We start from the raw sequence: 15290 nt of genomic DNA, 5'->3' as shown, positions 1-15290 counted from the left end.
TTCTTCTTCTTTATCTTCCTTATTTATTTATTCTTTTATTCTTTTACCCTTTACACCATTTTTACTCTATGTTTTATTTATTATTTCATGATTCCATCCAAACCACATTCACCCCATTTTATTCTTTCAACATTTTATCACCATTGCCTCAATCAAAGTTCATACAACTAGTTTTAATTTTTATTCTTTATTCACCATAGCTTTCATCTTTATAATTTGGTCCTTTCAATATTTATTAAATTTTAATTTCTTTCTATCTTTCTTCCTTCATGCGTATCCAATAAAAATGTCGAAGTTGTACTTCAATGAGGTATTACCATAATATTTAAATATTTACTTACTACGCTAATTCTATTTAATAAAATTATGCGATACGATTACTGTCGTTGTTCTCCAAAATTCTTCCTTACTTCTTCTCCCCCACTTAAATTAGTCATATTCCCTTCTTCCGGACTAATTTTCATAATTAATAAAATATTAATATTTTAATATTATTTTATTCATAAAACTAATATTTTATTCAAAAATATTCTTTTTGCCTGTAATCGCTCTTCGACACTTAAATTTGCATCAAGTGACCCTTCGTTTTATCGATAAGGTTTTCTTGACTGCTAAACGAGGGTACGGTGTGTTACAATCTCCCTCACTTAAATAGAATTCGTCTTTGAATTCATGTCGGCATAAGGTGAAAAAATCAAAGTCCTAAAATTCTACCACATCACTTTCATCGGGCATTCTTAATACATTATATCGTTTTCCAATCTTTATAGAAAACTCGACAATGTCATAATATATAATTTTGTATACCACACTTCTTGGATCAAGACAATATCATTCTTTATCTTATAAAGAGAATTTGAATATGCCATTAATTCTGGTCGCACCACAATCAAATCATCCTCAAGTCATCAATTATGTATGTTTACATAACCATCCACAATTCTTTTACCTTGATCTTTTATCAAGCCTTCTAACATTCAAGCATTACATAGCACGTAAAGATCAAACACACTTTATTCACTACCCATATATATTCAACATCATGGGTGATTCAAATCCGGTAACTATTAGTGACCATATTCCCAAAAACAAGGCTCAAATATTTTCATGAACGAGTTAATAAATCTTGACATTTCACATACCTCCTTATGACCTTAACCAATCTCTTTAATCAATAACTCAACCTCATAAGGTTAAGTTGCTCAAAATTTTCCTTTAAAGTTCCTTCCTAAGTCTCATCTTGATTACTAATCATCTCTATCTCTTCAATTTCATAGCTAATTTGTTCGTCATAAGCCACATACAGCATATCTAACTTGAAATTCCTCAAATTTGCTCCAAATGCTATATCTCATGGCCTCATTAGTTTATCAATCTTAAAATGAAATTAGCCATTTATCGTTCCTTAAATGCACTTTAAAATCAAGGAATCATTCATTCTCAATCATGGGCTTTATGCCAATCAAGGTGGATTTTACACTTTTACTTACACGAATTTAAATGCACACCTTCATGTATAAGATATAAACTTTTCCCCAAATCTTCATGTCAAACCCTGTTCTATAAAATAATTACGACGTCATTTACATACTCAATAGAATGTTTGCATATTTAGGAAGTTCAAAAAATTGTTAAAAGACGATATTGCCCCTAATGGTACCATTAAGTCGATTAAGCCTCGAACTAGTTCAAATAGAAATTTTAAGGTGAAACTAAGAGTTTCACAGTCCAGGAATGATTTAAAATGGTGATTTGGAGTTCGAGGATCAATTTGGAGTTAAACCAAAATTTTCACTATCTAGGGGTAAAATGGTCATTTGCCACTTGGGGATAAAATGAGAATTTCAGAAAAGATTTTTTTGGCCCATTTGACTTATTGGAGTATGATTTGAGGTTTAGAAGTGAAAAATTGAAATCCTGATATTTTTCAGAGCATAGGGGTAAAATGGTAATTTTGTCACCTTATGGGCAAAATTACCATTTTACACCACCAGGACATTTGTCCAGCACATGGTCTTCCCTTATCCTCATTTTAACCTTTGACTAATCATGTGGTGGAGATAAAAGGTTTAAAATTTTTAAAGTTTTAAAAATAGACCAATGAAAACATGCCATGTGTCAAGCTTAGGATATTTTATTATTTAACTTAAAAATCAGCATAAATCAGCCCGTTATCTCTCCAAATATTCGGCCAAGCAAGGAAGAGAGGGAAAGAAAGGAAGAACAAACCCTAGGTGAAGAATTTCAAGAGAAAAAGTGTGGAAAATCAAGGAAAACAAGTGAAAAAGGTAGAATTTTTCAACTTAAGCTTGAAATCTATTTTCCTTAAGCATTTCTACTTATTTTTCATGCTTAAATTACATGTTTTCATGATGAATTCATAGTTGGTCAAAATGGGTAAGGAGAGAGAAAGATGTAGGATTGATTTGATTTTAAGTTATGTTAGTGTTTTTAGTTAGTTTAGCATATTTAGAAACAAAACAACAAGAAAGGAATCCATTTTCCCCATGAATCTTCATGGCCGAATCTTCCTTGATATGTGTGGGAGATGGATTGTTATTATTTCAAGAGAAATGGCTTAGAAAATGATGAATAATGGTGAGAAAATTAAGTAGGAAAAATCATGGTGTTAGTGCACTGTAATGGCCGAATTTTTCCATGAAGAAATGGGAAGGTTTTGATGCTGAAATTGGTGTTGTTTGAATAATGTTTGGTGAATTGAGGTATTAGAAATGAAATGGAGCAATTTGGAGCCAAATTAGACAAAATTATCACTTAATCGGGTAATAGGCCCGAATTAGGTCAGCACCGCATTTAAACAGTAGTCGGACAAGTTGCATAACATATCATGCATATACACCGAGCCTGAATTGATTAATAATGGTCAAGCATTAATGTGGTGAATTATGTATTGTACATTATGGATAGGTGGTGAGCAAATTACACTAGTAAAAGTACAGAGATTGTGCTTGAAGACTAGGATTAGGAGTACATCGACTACTAGAACTGTGAGTAAACTTATTATCGTCTTAATTATCTAGAGTAGTTTTATTAAATTGTGTGATTTTATAGAAAATGGGTTTAAATGGTAAATTGCTATGTTTTAGGAAAAATTGTGATTTTATAAAATAATTTTATAAATTTTTTGAAAAATTGAATACTGGTTTTGAAAGTAGAGTAATTGGAGATTGCCCGCTTGTGTTATAAATTGTGTTTTAAATTATATGGCTTATAGCAATATGCGAGCATGAATGGCAAAGTTTGTGTTTGTATCAAAATTATATATACTATGTATTCAGCCTTGAGAGGCTAAATTTCGATAAATTGTCATGTCATGCAGAAAATGATTTTATAAATCAAGTGGTAGATAAAATAATTCATAATCCCTGCAGTGGAGGTTCTGTGGACCAGCCTAAGAGAGGGGGCACAAAATCAGAAATACCTTACCTCGATTAGAGAGCCGTGTGTAGGGTTTCTCTAGAGGTAAAGATTTGAGTGCACTTCACGTGGACCATCGCGTGAGAGTGAGACTCAGCCAACGCCAAGGCATGGATAAAATTTCGGATGTAAAGATATTTAATAGCCTTGGTGGTCTCGATCAGATGCCTAAGCCAAGGCATCCCCAAGAATGATTTTGGCAGGAGCCAAGTTTTGTGAAATACATAATCCAAGTTGATTATTTGAGTAAATTGATTATTAATGTTATGAAAAACATACTGAAATGGAATATCTTACTTGTCTCCATTTACTCGACTTTAGATGGTTTAGATGGTATCTGTTTACTCACTGGGATTTTATAATCTCACCACCCTCAATTCCCCACATTTCAGGCTCAGGATAGCTGGTAGATAGCCGATTGCATCAAGCACTTCAGTTAGCCTTGCATCGACAAAATTGTAGGTTCACAAACTCGCACCTTATTGGTTAGTTGAGGGCCCACGTATCACTGTAAAAGTAATTTAATATTTCAGCTATCTGCTTTAAAGTACGTATGAATATATTTAGCTTTTACACTACAAAAATTAAATTACGGATTTCTCTATAAATATTATTTTTTTATTTAGAAAATAGAATATTTTATTCAAATAATTATAATTTCATTTCAAATAATTATTTTAGACATCTAAATTTACTTTTAATTATGAAACATGTGTTTTTCACCCACACACCATGTTTTTGGCAAGTTTTGGTATTTTCGAAGAAAAATGACGAAAATGCCCTTGTGAGCTAGAAAATAATATTATATTATTTTGATCTGGAAATGACTTATGATTTCTTGAAATACAAGATTTAATAACTATCGCTCACCGGGGAGATGCAGAAGCTGATGCTAAGCCTTACGGGATTTCGATCGGCATTCCGGGTAATGAATGCCTATCAAGACGTCGCGGCGGTTGTCATGGGCCCGATGGGTGTTCCGAGTCATGACACTTCATATATCAAAACTATATATATATTGGAGTTATACCAAAACTGATACATCATTTTCCATTGCCCCTTAGGATATTAAATTCATGGCATACTTTTCTATTTGTGTACTTCGTAATAGCCTAATGAATTCTAGCTTACCATTAAGCTAATTTGTATGCCAAGCCTTTTAAGCTATATCCACAAACACCAAGTTGATCACGATATGATAGAACTTTATGAACTAATACCAGAAGTATAAACACTTACCTTTAAATTGATAGCATTATAATCACTGATAAAATATCATCATCAAATCAAAGTATAACCAATTCCATGTAAGTTTTTTTTTTGTACCAATATGCAACATATATATATATATATATATATATATATATTCCCAAAGATTTCAACTTCAAGTAGTTTTAGGCATAACTAGTTCAATAAGCCACTTGTAATATTGAAATAACCATCAAATCAAGTTTAGAATCATCTCCTTTTACGTTTAATCAAATCATGCTCACCATCATGTGATGATTACACAAAGCTAATTTCGATGTTTTATTTTCATGCAAAAGTCAATCGTTAATTGGCACCATCCCTAGACACCATGTGTCTTAAAGATCGATTTTACGTCACCAAAATTCATATTCTAATATCTTGCCTATGATTCATGGCTCCTTACCAAAGTCTTTGCTCGTATATAAATACTCGAAATCTCAAATCATCATCTCTTTTCTAAGTGAATCTCTACAATTTTCTATATATTTCTATTCCCTCACTAAGGGTAGTATCATTTAATCAAACCATATCACCCTCGTTCTCTAAATGCTTAGAGCACAATTCAACCTTCGTCTACCCTTTTTCAGGCACATTACCTTGATAATTACTCATAATAAATTGAAACTTGTGGGGGAAGCAAATTTCACAATTTATGCCTTGCATCGACAAGCATATCGAGACCACAACGTCATCAGATCTAGATAACGACAAGATAATCATTGCCTCAAACCAACATTTCCAAGCATCCTTATGTTTGCAATATATCTTCATACTTATGTGACATATCAGTCATGAGCCCCAACTTGGCTATATAGCCATTTGCTCCTTGAACTTTAATGTTTTCACATTGTTAGAAATCTCTCGATCTATGTCATCAAGGTGTTCACATAATGGATACAAGTCCACAACTTACAGTTCAATGCCTAAAGCAATGAACACAATCTCACCGTTAGAGTTCTACTCTTATCTACCAATCATAGCTCCCTGTCGTAACGTGCCGGTCTAGGAACCCGATCGCTAGACGCAGGCAAAAATAAAATATTTGGGAGTCGCCACCAATCTTTTTTATTTAGGTGTGATTGGCCACCTATTAACTCGATTCTAATCGACGAAATCCTAAATTAATTTTAGGTTCGTCGAAAGAACGAGAATTGGTCTACTTTTTTTAGAGATGTCAGGAGTGCGATTACTCACGGAGAAGGGTTAGCACCTCCGTGGCACCCATTCCACGAATGGTACCATTTAATCTTAAATTATCCTATCGTAGCCTACCCTTTATTTTATTCTTATATTTTCTTAATCCTTGCTTATTAATTAATCCTTATTATGTTAGTTGATCGAGTCTTTTATTCGGTTTCACGAATGCACATGATGTAATAGTAAAATGATGTTATGATTTGTGCAATTTTAAATGATGAGGTTGGTAATCTTTTATCAAAAAATCATTCGTAGACCATCCCAACGCTTTAGTGAAGTCTCGAAGTTTTCCTCACCTAGGGATATTCTCGAGAAGAACTTGTCTCTACGAGTTCTCCGAGGAAATCCCATCATTGGAACTCCCACCCCATTGACAAGATAAATATGGCATACCATGACAGGATAAAATGATGATATCTACATGAACATGTCTATTAATTTAGTTAGTTCGTTATTTATACGATAATATGTATAATAATTTAAGGTAATTTATTACCTTGTTCACATATTTAGTATTATGTATATATATTTTTTGTAACGATTATTTGAGTTAATGGGTATTAGAGTATAAAATTCAGATTCATCCCGATGCTCCGATGAGAATCCGTCTCGAACTTTATTTATTTTTAAAATATATATATATTATTTTTTAAAAATGATTATTTGAGTTAATAGGTACTAGAATATAGAATTCGGATTCATCCCGACACTTCGATGAGAATCCGTCTCGAACATTATGTAAATTTATTTTTTTATAATAATTATATTTTCATCACGTATATATTTTTTTGAGTATCCAAATATATTTATACTATAAATATTTCCTTCTATTTAAGCATCTCTTTTTTTTTACTATTTATACTATACTTTAAAATATTATCTAAAATAAACCTTAAGACATTATATTAAGTAATTTAGCTTAATTTTATGCCATCTAATTACATATTTAACCTAATGAATTGGACCAAACCCAAGCAACATAATTCATAATGCATTCATAAAGAAAAGGGTTGGATTTTTACCTGATTTGGGTTCTTATAATGACCCAAAGAATTTGTGTACAACCCACCAGGTCCTTCAATCAATTGGGCTGTTAGAGGCCTAAAAGGAAAAGTCTTTCCTTTTTCAAAGAACCCAATGCCGTTTGAACCTTTCTTCCTTTTTTTTTTCTTTCTTCTTTTTTTCTTGTCTTTCTCTTTCTTCTTTCTTAGCAGCCGACCCCCCCTTTTTCTCTCTTTTTTTTCTTTTTTCTTTCTTTTTCTTTTCTGTCAAGCCCGACCTTATAAAATACTTTCCATGTCATTCATATGATTGACAATATGCTTGCATACTTGGAAAGCCCCGAAAGAAAAATTGTTAAAAGACGACAATGTACTAAAAGAAACAATTAAGTTAATTTAAGCCTCGAACTAGATCAAATAGAGAATTTAAAATGAAATTAAGAATATTAAAGTCTCAGAATGGTTTAATATGGTGATTTGGAGTTCGAGGATCAATTTGGAGTCAAACCAGAATTTTTACTATCTAGGGGAAAAATGGTCATTTGCCACCTAGGGACACAATGGGAATTTTTAGAAAAGAGCCCCATTTGACTTATTGGAGTATAATTTGAGGGTTTGGTAGTGAAAAAGTTTAACTTCGGTGATTTCTAGAGTGTAAGGGCAAAATCGTAATTTTACCACTCGCGGATAAAATTTGAGATTTTGAGAGAATTTAGATCAAATTTGACAAATTGGAGAATGGTATGAGTATAAGGGATGAAAAATATGTCTATGGGCAATTTTTCAGTTTTTGGGGCAAAAATGTAATTTTTGACTTTTATAGGGGCAAAAGTGTAAATTTCAAAAATTACTCCACCATGACTTTGGATAAGTCTGAGAATTTTATCTAAGTTATGGATATGTGGGACAAGTGTATGGTGAAAATTTGAAAACAGTTGGATGGCTAGAATTTAAGGAATTAATAAAACATTAAAAAATGAATAAAATAATATTACATTATTTTAGCCATTAAAAAGGTCAAAATTCTAGAATTCTCATCTTCTTCAGCTGTCCAAATCAGGGAAGAAAAGGGGGAAAAAAACAAATAAGAACCCTACCTAAAAATTTGGAGAAAATCAAGATAAATCAAGAAATCAAACATTAAAAAGGTAAATTTCATTGATTTTCCTTGTGATTTTCACTACCCATGCATTTTTTTCTCATTTCCATGCAAAATTAGAAAGTGGGTATGGACACCCATGCTGGCCAAACCTCCATGGATGAGTTTTGAGCTTGATTTTTGGTTGATTTTAATTGAATTAAGTGATTTTAGTTAAGTTATATTGAAATATAGCAAAAATAAGCTAGAAATATAATTTTCTCCCATTGAAACCCATTATGCTGAATTTTCTAGGGGAATATTGGCTGCTGATCTTGATGGTTATTTGAGGAATTATGATGAATAATGATGAATTATGAGCCTAGAAAAATAATGGAAATTTTCGGAGCAAAAATACAAATTTTTACCCACTAGGGGTATTTTCGTAATTTGTTATCGGGACTGATAATTTGCACCACACTGAGGGACATTAAGTCAATTTGGGTGCAATTGAGGTATAGAAACTGAAAAAAATTAATTTGGAGTTTAAACGGACGCGTATATCGATTTATCGGGTAAAAGACCGAAATAGGCTAACACCGCATTTAGGCAAAAATTTAGACATTTTTGCATTCCATATCAAGCATTAGTAGTCTAAATTAGTTTAATTTCAATTTAGTACCAATGTGGTGAATTTCTCGATTTTGTACTGTGTCAAGGTGGTGAGTCCTCCGATAAAGGCAAGGGAATTGCACCCGAGGACCAATAGTCTGAGTATTTCGAAAATCCCCACTCTAGACACGGTGAGTAACCTTACCATCATTTTAATTATCTAAAGTATGTTTTTATTCGGTTTTGGTGAATTTTATGAAAATGAGTTCAAATGGTAAATTTTTATGTTTTGTAAACAAAATGAGTTTAAATGAAAATATTTTATAAATTGTCTTGAAACGAAATAACGATTTTGAAAATAGAGTAATTGGAGACCACTGATATGTTGTAAATTTAAAATTGAATTAATGGCTTATGTTATTGTATTGGTATGACTGGCTGGGCTGTGTTTTTTATGAATTGTATGAATTGCTTTATTTTACCCTTGCAGGCTGGGTAGTAATATATTAGCCCTGTCATGCTGTCAAAATTTTATTGTATGGTGGGTTTGACCTGCTGCAGTGGGCTGGATTCTGTGGACTAGCCTATTAGAGGGGCACGGAATCCTGTTATATTTTTACCTCGGTTGGAGAGGCGAGTAGGGTAACTCCCGAGGTATAACTTTAAAGTTCACTTCACGCCAAACCACCACGTGAAGGGGAACTCGGCCAACGCCAAGGAACGGCTATGTTTTCAAAATAAAAACACGACTTTCTAATAGCCTTGGCGGACTCAGTTGGGATAGCCCTCGGCCAAGGTATCCCAAATAACTGAGTATGATAATAATTTTTGGCATGAGCCAAGCTTTTTAAGAAATTCATAAGCCATACTGATTACTTGCTTTAAATAAATTGATTTCATTTGGTTGAAATAAGTTGAAAGATGATAAATTACAGTTTGATGAAATGTTTTAATAGTCTCCTTTTACTCGACTTTAGATATTTTGAGTGATGTTTGTTTACTCACTGGGATTTTATAATCTCACCACCCTCATTTCCACCCATTTCAGGCTCAGAATAGATTGTAGATAACTGATATCGGCAAGGATTACAGTTGAACTTGCCACATCCAAAGACTGTAGGTTCATTTCTTTTGATACTTTTGGTCATTCGTGGGCCCACGTGTCACTGTAAATTAAATTCTATACTTTGGTTATCTGTATTACGGTATGTAAGAATTTATTTTGCTTTTACGCTATAAAAATTATTTATGCAGTGTTCTTAAAATATCGTTTTATGTGAAAATTGAATATTTTATTTAATATTTTTATTTTATTATAACAGTCATAATTCCATTTTAAACGAATGTTTTAGACATCCAAAATTATTTTTGATTATGAAATATGTGTTTTCCACTTACATACTATATTTTTAGATGATTTTGAGATTTTTGGGATAAATGACCAAAATACCCTTGTGAGACGAAAATTATTATTTTATTTGTTTAAGTTGGAAACAGTTTAAAATCTCTTAGAATGTGGTATTTGGAAACAGTTACCTACAGGGGAAATGAGAAGCTGATATTAAAGCCTTGCGGGGTTCCGGTTGACATTTCGGGTAATGAATGTCGATCGAGACGTCGCGACGGTTATCACGGGCTCGATGGGAGTTTCGGGTCATGACATTTTATCTCTCTTGGCTTCTTTTCCTTCTTTCTTTTTCTCCTTAGCCGTTGGCCCTTCTTCTTCACTTTTTCTTTCTCTACCGGCGCCGCTTCTCTTTTTTCTTCCTCTCTCTTCCTCCTTTACTCCGGCAATTGCAACATCTCCTACACTCTCTCAAAACCCAAAAAAACCATTTTTCATTTTTGGTTTTCTTTGAGTGTTTTGGTTTCTTTTTTTCTTTTGGTTGTGATTTTTTTTTTTGTATCTTTCTCCCTACTTCAAATCTGTTCGAGGCCCCCCTTTTAAGAGCTGGATTGTCCAAAAATTTCAATCATCCAAGGATGAAATCATGCTCTTCTGAGCATGAATTCACAAGGTTTTGGCATAAATAGGGGCTAATTGCCAGAGGTAACTATTCCCCAAAATTTGGTTGTTTTCCAGGGGACTTAAGTGCCCCGTAATGACGGACCGGAGAGGGGGGGCTGAGTACACGCTCAGTCTTCTCCTTGTTTTCTTTTCTTTCCTTTTTTTTAATTATTTTTTTTATTTTGGTTGATTTTGAATGGGTGTTTACACTCTCTTTGCACATTTACCTATACATTGCTTGGTTACTCACGAGCCACTCATGGCCATCCCATTTCGACCTATTACAACAAGTTAGTATATTCTTTTATTCTTTTCCATACACTTCCAAATCACTTAAACCCATCCTTTAATACGATTTCGTTGAGGACTTGAACAATCAAAGGCTTATCTTCAAAGCCACTCATAACCTTAACAATTTAATATATGCTTAATTTTTGCTCATTGACCTCGATGGACATTATTTAAGATCTCCTAAAGTGTCCGTGTTCTTAATCTGGACCATACCATCTAACTCAGTATACTTGCATTGATTATCCTTAAACTTCTTATGCTCGTTATAACAACATCTACATTTCTCCCATCATTTATCTTACTTTCTGTTTGCTATTTCCTTAGCTTGTAACAAGGCTTAATCTCTTGTCTCCTTTATTTGTTAGGATTTGACTTTAGTCTACATAATGTTTATCTTTAATACTTCAATTAACAATGCTTAACATCAAGTCCAATGACCATAATTCAACTTGCGAGTTCATTTTCATGCTATTCACATCTTGTTATTACTTCTTAAACATAAAATGCTTTTAACACTGCGGCGTTGGACGACCAGCACTGTGGCGCTGTAGCTGCTGGAAATTTACTTTATCAAAACAATTCTCAACCGTATGGCTTTCCTCTAAGCCTATACCATAATTGCAAAACTAGTGTCCTATCACACATACGCAATCAGAACATTAATCTCAACAAATTTATTTCACCTTTGGTAGTATGCCAAAATCATCCTTGAACACATTTCAATACTAACATTAATATACCTTTACCATAACATTTAATGCAAATTAGATTTAAGCAATTGTCTCCTAATAACTCTTAAATACATAAATATCAAATTATACACCACTTAATGTTAAGATTTTAACTTACTCATTGATCCTTAACCAATCACATTTATAAAGTGAATAATTTACTTAATTATTGCATCTCGCATTTACGATCATAAGATCAAAATTTCTTAAACTTAGGATGCAGAAGCTCCCTCTTAAAGCATATCCAAAAATCAATATTTTCTAAGTCCTTTACCTTTGAAGAAATCAAATTCAAGACTAATCATTTGCACCATAGTTTGCATACTAATCCAATTAGACTCTTAAATTGATTCTTTAAAGCGATTTATATATCAAGCTCAAATTTAGAACTCCATAGGGCATTTGGACTAAAATCAATTTTCCTAAATCATTTAACTTTAAAACTACCACATTCACTACTAGTCCTGTAATCCTTTGGCTTCATGCCAAGCATAGCGAAATTTAAGCTCATCCTTAGAGCATATTTACTTACTAACCTTTTACTTCATGATCACACATCAATTATAATAATCATTGATTTTTACCATTAAGCTAATTCATGTACTTATAAGTATAACCCATAATAAGTCAAATCAATTCTTGGGATCTCACAATCACTTAATTGAAATCAAAACCAACTCCGTCTAAGTTACTATATACATATTCAACACACATTTGCATATATAAAATATTTCGCAAGTCCAATACCATTTATATATGGGCATAACAAGCTCAATTAACATAGTGCACTTATCTCCGTGCACGTGAGTATCAGTCTACGCCTCCCTTAATACTTAGATTTATAAACCTCAAGTCAATCTCAATAATCATTATTTATTCCAGTCAAAATATACTTCTTATTACCATTACCGTACGTTCTCCTTTATATTAACCTCAAATATCACCCATAGTCATCAAATTTCTTCCCATTAACAGTCATGGCTCAAATTTTAACTCCACCAAATGAATGAGTTATTACGGACCTATTAGTCCAGCTCCACTTTCCTCCATCCTTAGTCGGAGCAATATATCATTATATCAACCTTTCAACAAGAGCATTTGCTTTAAAATCTTTTCAACAGTAGCTCGTGTCTCGGGTGGCATCTCAAACCCTGACAACGGCACCACTTATGAACTTTACATGACGTTAGAAGAAGGGTAGGTTACTAGGAATAAGAGTTTATATAGCCTTCTGTCTATGACTTGTACTGCAGTCACAAACCATAAACAAGACTCTACATTAACTCCGACAACTCCGCTGACTGACACAAGAATTTCTAAGACTCGACTAAACCTAGGGCTCTGATACCACCTTTGTAACGACCCCTCATTGGTCGCTACCGGCATCCGAGACCTCCAAAAAAGACCCGCCAAGTCCCGAACAAGCTTTTCTCAAAGTACCCGTTAGTTCACTATATACAATCACCATTCCATATTGGTACTTAAAACATTATTCTATCATATCATGATTTAAACCATAAACATAATAATCAATTCAATCTTTAAACCATTTATTCACAAGTATATACATTGAAATCCATGATCTCTAATTATTTACTTATATCAACATCAATATTCGTTTACAACTTAATAAACAAAGTGCTACGATTCGACCTCTAACAGCGGAGCGACTCGGGATAAAATGCTATGAGATGCCTTTACCTATTTGCGATGGACCGTACACGCCGATGATTACACGCTATGTTGATCCCTATCTGCAAAAAGGGAAAAAGAGAGGTGTGAGTCTCACAGACTCAGTGATCATCGGCTCCGTGAGTAAGGCGTAGATGGGAAACAAGCAATAAAGTAGAGATTTTGAATAATAAAATTGTAAGAGTAGATAAAAATATTTAATTCAACCGGAGATTTGTGCTTTATATGTATAAAAGAAAATATCAAGAATCTCTTGTAAGTCATAATCAACCATAATGTATGTCAAATCAAATAAGTAAACTTTTGTGCAACGAAAAGGTTAACAACCACTTTCAAACTAAATCAGTAAAATATCATTTTAAACCTCGTGTTCGTAAAAGATTTCTGCAGTCAAAATTGTCTCATGTAATACTCAAATTAAATCAATAAAGATGGGCAAGCTCTTGCGAAACCAAATAGTAACCAAGTTTATACACAATTCACAAATCGCCTAGCACACGAGGGTAAAATTCATATAACAGTAAAACCAGGGAGAGCTGTCGAAAATCGTATAATTTCGTTTTCACCATGCAAGAAATAAGAGTCTGAAAACCCAAAGAGATTTTTGTCTCGAGTAGGAAATCAAATAAAATTCGTGGTTCCGCTACTACATAATAACCTTTGGGAGCCTCGCTCCACCGGATCCCGCATGCCATGGCAGTCTCAACGATGTTGGCCGACATCGAAGATATCAAGCAGTCGCAACCGCGTAATCATCTGGTGACTTAGCCACGCATACATATATCACAGGCCGTGGTCCCTGCCACGCCTAACCGCCCGTCGGTGACCTAAAGGTTCTCTAGCTAGAGCTCACTCGTTCACGAGGATCACACTTAACCAAAGTGACAACTGACCTACTCTCGAATCTCTCGATTTATAAAACTATTTTAAAAAAATCACTTTATGTCCTTGAAGTCTCGTTTCAAATTATTTCCAAAGCATTCAACATAGGGTATGATAAAATCTATCATTTTCTCAAAATATATTTATGCATGAATTTCAAAACAATAATCCGCATGGTGAGTAAGCAATATAACCATGAATGCACACTGCACAAATATAAGGCACAGATTTTGAGGCAAAACAGTGTGAAGGGCTTGTTTCCTAATTTTCAAAACACTTTACATATAATTTACACATATATATATTCAAAATGATTTCTAAACATAGTTTGCAACCACAATTCCTTAAAATGTCTACTAGCACATGCTATTCACAATGTTCGCGTTTAAAATAAATCATACTTATAGGTATATATTTACGAAAATTTTAAAATTGACACCCCTTACTCACCTCACAATAGCGGGATATTACATCGCTATTTCTACTTGTCGGTCGCTCGTTACTTCATCCAGCACGCCACTATAGTGCACTATCTTTATTTTAACACTTCCAAATTGGGCTAGGTTGGCCCAAGTTTCCACCTTTATTTTCTCTTTTAGACTTTTCTTTCCTTATTGCCATTGGGCCCTTCTCATGGGCTTTTTCCACTTCTCCTTTATTGGGCTATGCCCACTATTTATTTTTTTTCTTTCTCTCTCTTCTACTCCTCTTCTTTCTATTTTTTTTTCTTTTGCAGCTGGTCGACCTTTTCCTCCTCCTCACTTGCACTGCCCGATTGGCCTTTTCTCACTCAAAATCAGCTTCACAACCTCTCCTACCTCCCTAAAAAACCGGCAGCACAAAGCTCCCTTTATCCTTCACAATCCGGCAGCAAACCGCCTCCACTTTTCCTGCACAAATCAATAGCAACACAGCCTTTCTTTCTCACCCTCATACTGCCATTTTTTTGCTCTCTCACTAGCACTATTTCTCCCTTTTCTTTGCTTCATACACGGCATTCTCCAGCTGTCATTTTCTGCTCTCTCACAAGCACTCTTTCTCTCCTTTTCTTAGTCCTTCTTCCGCCGACCTTATCCTTTTTTTTTTTTTTGCTCTTAAAATGTCAGTCC

The sequence above is a fragment of the Theobroma cacao genome, chromosome 3 (assembly GCF_000208745.1).
Source record: "Theobroma cacao cultivar B97-61/B2 chromosome 3, Criollo_cocoa_genome_V2, whole genome shotgun sequence".
Lineage (NCBI taxonomy): Eukaryota > Viridiplantae > Streptophyta > Magnoliopsida > Malvales > Malvaceae > Theobroma > Theobroma cacao.
Note: the sequence above shows the minus strand (reverse complement) of the source record.